This window comes from Bos grunniens, chromosome 26, assembly GCF_055505025.1.
Source record: "Bos grunniens cultivar Pamir isolate PY7600 chromosome 26, Bosgru_T2T1.0, whole genome shotgun sequence".
In the NCBI taxonomy this organism is placed as follows: Eukaryota; Metazoa; Chordata; class Mammalia; order Artiodactyla; family Bovidae; genus Bos; species Bos grunniens.
This window is the reverse complement of record NC_141190.1, coordinates 37,821,870-37,828,297: the sequence shown is the minus strand read 5'-3', so window position 1 is coordinate 37,828,297 and position 6,428 is coordinate 37,821,870.

The window sequence follows — 6,428 nt, the reverse complement described above, 5'->3', positions numbered from 1 at the left end:
CTCTGTGGGAGAAGGCGAGGGTGGGATGATTTGAGAGAATAGCATTGAAACATGTATATTACGATATGTGAAATAGATCACCAATCCAGGTTCAATGCATGAAACAGGGTGCTCAGGGCTGGTGCACTGGGATGACCCTGAGGGATGGGATGGGGAGGGATGTGGGAGGGGGTTCAGGATGGGGAACACATGTACACCCATGGTTGATTCATGTCAATGTATGGCAAAAACCACTACAATATTGTAAAGTAATTAGCCTCCAATTAAAATAAATAATTTTTTTAAGATGGTGTTGAAAAAAGACAAAAAGGATGTACATCAAAGCATTAACCCCTGGATAGTGAGATGAATGGTGAGCTTTACTTCTTCACCTTTTTCTCTTATAACCAATAAAATGTAAAAGTTACACAAATCTCTACAGGGTAGGGTTGAAATAACCTGTCAGTTCAGTTCAGTCACTCAGTTGTGTCTGACTCTTTTCGACCCCATGGACTGCAGCACGCCAGGCTTCCCTATCCATCACCAACTCCTGGAACTTGCTCAAACTCATGTCCATCAAGTCAGTGATGCCATCCAACCACCTCATCCTCTGTTGTCCCCTTCTCCTCCTGCCTTCAATCTTTCTCAGCATCAGGGTCTTTTCTAATGAGTCAGTTCTTCTCAATAGCCTGTGATTGAAACCAAATTCAGAATGATGACCACAGAGCATCTATACGTGATGGTAATGTAACGGGCTGAATTGCATCTTGAGAGTCCCTTGGAGTGCAAGAAAATCAGACCAGTCAATCCTAAAGGAAATCAACCATGAATATTCACTGGAAGGACTGATGCTGAAGTTGAAGCTCCAATACTTTGGCCACCTAATGTGAAGAGTTGACTCACTGGAAAAGACCTGATGTTGGGAAAGGTTGAGGGCAAGAGTAGAAGTGGGCAGCAGAGGATGAGATGGTTGGATGGCACCACGGATTCAATGGACATGAATTTGAGCAAATCCAGGGAGACAGTGGCGGACAGAGGAGCCTGGCATGCTGCAGTCCATGGAGTTGCAAAGACTCAGACACAACTTAGTGACTGAACAACAACCTCCAAATCCTATGCTGAGGTCCTAACCCCTCAGTTCAGTTCTGTCACTTGATCGTGCCCGACTCTTTGTGACCCCAGGGACTGCAGCACGCCAGACCTCCCTGTCCATTCTGTCCTCCCTGTCCTAACCCCCAGTACCTCAGAATATGACCCTATTTGGAGATAGGGTCCTTAAAGAGGTCATGGAGTTAAAAATGCAGTCATTGGGGTGGGTTATCATCTATTATGACTGGAGTCCTTGTAAGGAGATCAGGACACAGATGCACACAGAGGGAAGTGGACATGAAGACACAAGGAGATGATGGCCATCTACGAGTAAAGGAAAGAGACTTCAGAAGAAGCCAGCCTTGCTGACACCTTGATCTTGGACATCCAGCCTCCAGAACCGTGGGAAAATAAATTTCTGTTGTTTAAGATGTCCACTGGGATCTTCGCTGTTGGCAGCCCAGGCAGACGGATACAGCACCATTAAGTTACAGTAATGATGATATGACCCAAGCAATTGCTCAGAGCCCAGCATGCAGAAGGGCCCTGCACTTGTCTCAGGGCTCTGCTGTCAACATCTTAAAACTCTTAATAATTTCTGAATGAGCAACCCCCTGTTTTCTTTTGCACTGGACCATAAAGTATTAAGTCAGCCCAGACTGTACCCATTATTCTATGTATATCTCCAATCTTCAAGTTAGACCAAGTAGGTGCTGTCTTATTCACTAAACATTTATTGAGCACGGGCTGTGTACCAGGCACTTTGCTCCTAAACACAGAGAAAAGTTAAACTCACATTTTATCCTCTAGGAAGTTAACTGAAGAGAGGGAAAGGCTTGAAGACAAAAAGCTCAATGTCCATATATGGAGGAGGGGAAGGGAGCACCACAGAAGACATGTCCCCAATCCAGATGGCTTCACACACCCCAAAGCCCGTCCTAGAGACGATGAAATGGAGGCTGACCTGCCCATTTCGGCCAGCTGGTGAATGACAGACTCAAACCCTGGTCTTAAGGTCTTCTTATGGCCTCACCACTCCCCAGAGTGCCCTAAGCGACTTCCCATGTACTCAATACACAGACCAAGGGGCATGGAGCAGATGTGTGGTATATTCTCACCTGATGATTAGCCAGGCAGCAGGTATTTTGTGAAGTTATTTTAAAGGCTCGTGTTTGCAGCATGGGGCTCATGAATCACATGAGGCCTCATGCCAGGCCTGTTGCCCCCAAGACAGGAACTGGCTGTAGGGTACAGGGCCTGAGACTAGGAGTCAGAGAGATCTAAAGGGGAATGGCCCTGGATTAAATCATTTTAGATACAATAGTGTCCGAATCTGTTCCTGGGGCCACAAGGGCTTCCTTTATGGGGTAATGTCCACTCTCAACTGACTCTCGAAGTGTCTGCTCAATCATTTCTTTCCCACTCTAGGCAGAATAACTGATACAAGAAATCTTCATGCTCAGAAATTATAGATGAAGACACTGTTGGGCTACAGTCTGCATTATTGGGAAATATAAAGTCGATGGCTTTATTTCTATTAAATATAACATCCCTGTGTACTGTGATTCACCGCCACCCCCAGTTCTGATGGATTTTGTTCAGTGTTTAAGAATGCTTTCCTCACGTGGCTCAGAGAAGTTCTGCCACGTTAATAATCACATTATTATGGTTATGATTCAAATATGGTTAAGAGATGGGTGGGCTTCCCCAATGGCTCAGCAGTAAAGAATCCACCTGCGATGCAGGAGATGCAGGTTCGATCTCTGGGTCAGGAAGATCCCTTGGAGAAGGGAATGGCAACCCGCTCCAGTATTCTTGCCTGGGAAATCCCATGGACCGTGGAGCCCGGTGGGCCACAATCTGTGGGGTCACAAAGAGTCAGACAGGACTGAGCGTGAGCATGAGCAAGAGAAAGGTAAGATGAATTATTTTCCCAACTTTCAAGAAAGTGAAGCGTTGTCATTTATTAAAGCGGGGATTAAAAAAAAAATACCCCATTCTTTTCTCTTGCACCAACCAGTCCTGGAATCAGCACTTGCCCTGCCAGACATGCAAAGGGTCTCAGGTCCCCTGCCGGCCAGCTCAGCACCATTGTTTCCCAGCTAGCAGACGCACTCAGGCCTGTTAGCCTGCGTGCCCCACAGGCCATCAAGAAGAGGCACCAGACTCCATTATAACGTCTCTTAGCACTTTCCGCACCTCCACGGCGTGCTGGTGCGGTACCTGGCTGTGCAAGAGGGGCCTGCAAATGGGATTAGAGACAGAACATCACCTTGCTTGTCTCCTCCAGCCGAGCAAGGGAGGAGGCGGGTTGTGCTCAGCAACCAGCTGCATCTTTTGATTTTCTCAGGGGCCATGTGCCAGGCCTGTTGCCCCCTGACCGAATTCCACTTTGATGGATGAACCAACACCCTGCCAGTCGGGGCTGCCACCTGGGGCCCCTCCATGCAGACGGCGGGGGAGACGGAGCCACAGTGATGCGGTTTCGAACTCTGCACAAGCCAGGTGGTGTCACCGTCTTTCAGCTTTTATTTTGGGGTCATGGTGGTGATGAGTGTATGTATGTGTGAATGTGTGTGCTTTCTTCAACTCTTCTAGAATGTAGCAGTCTAGAGAAAGGGTCCACAGGGTTCTAGAAAAGCAGAGGGCAATTCAGTTGATCAGGGCATCTGGGCCAGGCAGGCAGAAAACTGTCTTACCAGCTTATGAAAGAAACACACATACACACACACACACACACACACACCCCGAATAATTTGAGGCATCGCCTTGCCTGTCCAAGTTCAGCAGAGTTGACGATTCTGAGCTTTGCTTCGTGCCGTTTGGACCCTGCCCGAAACCCCCCAACTGTCCTAAGCAGAAGAGAATAGGCCCTCTGCTAATTACCCCAGGGGCCAGCTTTCTGCTCCTTTGAAGAGCTCGCTTTGATGTGATGCAATTCCGCTGCCAGGCCCGGCTGTGCCCAGATTAAGCACATAATGAGCAATTATCAGCCGGGCCCTAGGAGTGTGGCTCAGCAGCTGAGTGGAAACCGGCCTGCGCCCACCTCGGACTATCCCGGCCGCCACTAATTCCCTCTGGGACTGGAGTAATTCATTTGCCCACTTTCCTCCACACCCCTGCCCTTGGCCACATCCTTCCCATCTGTAAAATGGGGCCAAGAAGCCTCCTCAGGGAACCTGCTCAGAGGGCACCAGTCAACCCACCACACCACGCTAGAGAAAATATTGGGAAAGATAACAAAGGGTAGCACAGAGCCTCAGGAGGTCAGGTAACACAGTCTCAAAGTCACGTGGGTGACTGTGACCTTGACCAAGCAATGAACCTTCTCAGGTCAGCACGCCTTCCTGGAAAGGCAGGACACTTAGCGAGTCTGCCAGCAGGATAGTGGGGTGGGGAGTTGGGGAAGATCTGAAGCCCAGTGCCTGCAGCCTGGGACTCACTACATCCTGGGGGCCCTATAACCATCGTGCTCACATATTCAGCCCCAGGCCCTGAGGTGGGAATTGGCAGGCTCGTAATAAGTGAGGCACAGGCTGACAGAGTGACCAGCGTGTTGTCTGCCTTAAAGACCAGGAAAGAATGTTCGAGCTGAGTTCTGAACAAATGATAAGGAAGCAGCTTGGTGGGATCTGAGTCCCACCCTCCTCCAGAAGGTCTCTAAGAGCAAGACCTGGGGATCTTTCCTGATTTTGTCCACCATGATGCTGGGTCTTGTCTGACAACTTTCCTCAAAACACAGGACACGTCTCCTGTCCAGGACGAACAATCTACCAGAGCAAAGAGCCTTCTTCTGCATTAAGGGGCTCCAGTCCTTCCAAGGGTCTCCTCCCCGGTCCGGAAATTCCATTTGTTTCCCATCAGACGTCAGGCTTGAAAGACAGAGCTCCCTGGAGAGGGGACACGGGACTTCCCTTCTGGGTGGTCCCCTTAACCTGTCATCAGGTAAATCTGCAGAAATTCACCTCCAATAAGAAGCCCCCCATCCATCTGCTCTGGTGCCCATGTGATCGTCTCTGAACTCCCATAATTCCCTCTATTGGGTCCTTACTTCTGGGGTCTTGCAGATGTTTCCATGGGGACAGATTAAGGAGGCTGTGAGCATCCTGGGGCAGAGATCATATCCTGCCTATCTGTCCCTCACAGGTTCGCCATCTAAGAAACTTCGCTTCTTTTCCTTCCTTCCTTTCTTTTAATTTGAACCACTGGCCTGAGATTATTTCTGAAGAGCAGGCTCTGTGGAGGGGCATGGGGGGAACACAGGCATACACGGTGCAGGCACTGCCACAGAAGGAAGCACCCAGGAGAGGCCACCTCAGTTTCGTGTAAAGCCAGCCTTTGTCATCTTTGCAAGTTCTGGAAAGCTCTGTCTGCTTCACCCTTGGGAGCCCTGCCCTCATTTCCGTCCACCTTTCAGACCCTCAAATGAAGCAGACGCTCTTCTGTCCCTCCACACGTGATCCTCTTTCTTCCCTTTAACGACTTTAACGACTTCCTCCCAGCTCAAGTCCTTCAGAACCTGGCCCCCTCCTCTGAGAAACCACCTGTGGTGCCCAATCCAAACAGGACCCCCTCCTCGGCTCTATCCCTTCATGGTTCCTAGCCCCGTTTTTCTTCAAATACTGGTTTGTGGGAATATCTGATGAGGACTCACTTGTGACACCCACTCATCTGTACAACCCACGAAGGCAGTGCCTGGCCATTTGAGCCTTACCGTCCTCCTGGGGCTCGAGACACAGTAGGTGCTCAATAAAGATTTGATGTACAAGTGAATAAGCTTGATTATCAACTGTAGTTTGGGGTCAAGTTATCAATTCTACCCTGAAGCCTAGGTTATGTGACCTACAAACATCCAGAAAGGAATGGGTCTGCTTTCTGTCTGCTCCAATGAGAGCCCCACCCCTGTCCTCTGCCCCCAATTACAGGAGCCTCAGCTTCCACCACCCCTTTTAAGCTCCGGGATATAATCAAATGGGATTTTAACAATAGCCAAGACCAGCAAACGTTCGTTATAATAAAATTCCCCCCCTTTCCCAAGAGGGAGCGTGATAGGCGTTCACCTCCTTTGGGAACCTCCTTCCGCCCAGCCCCCAGGTACAGGAGTCACCAGAGCAGCCTGCCCATGAGCTAAAAGCCTGCTGTCCCCTCAGGGGAGGCTGGAGAAAAGGGCAGCCACTGGGGGGTGGGGGCGCTCACAGGCAGTTTTCACATCTCAGGATCTGAAATGATTGCCTTTCTCTCCTCTCTCTGTGGGTGGGGAGGTGTGTTATGAGCTGGTGGCTTCAGGCTGGGCCTGGAGATGGGAAAGACAGCAGTTGTCAGGAGCAACTTAGCAAGTCCCTCCTCATCCATCAAAACTG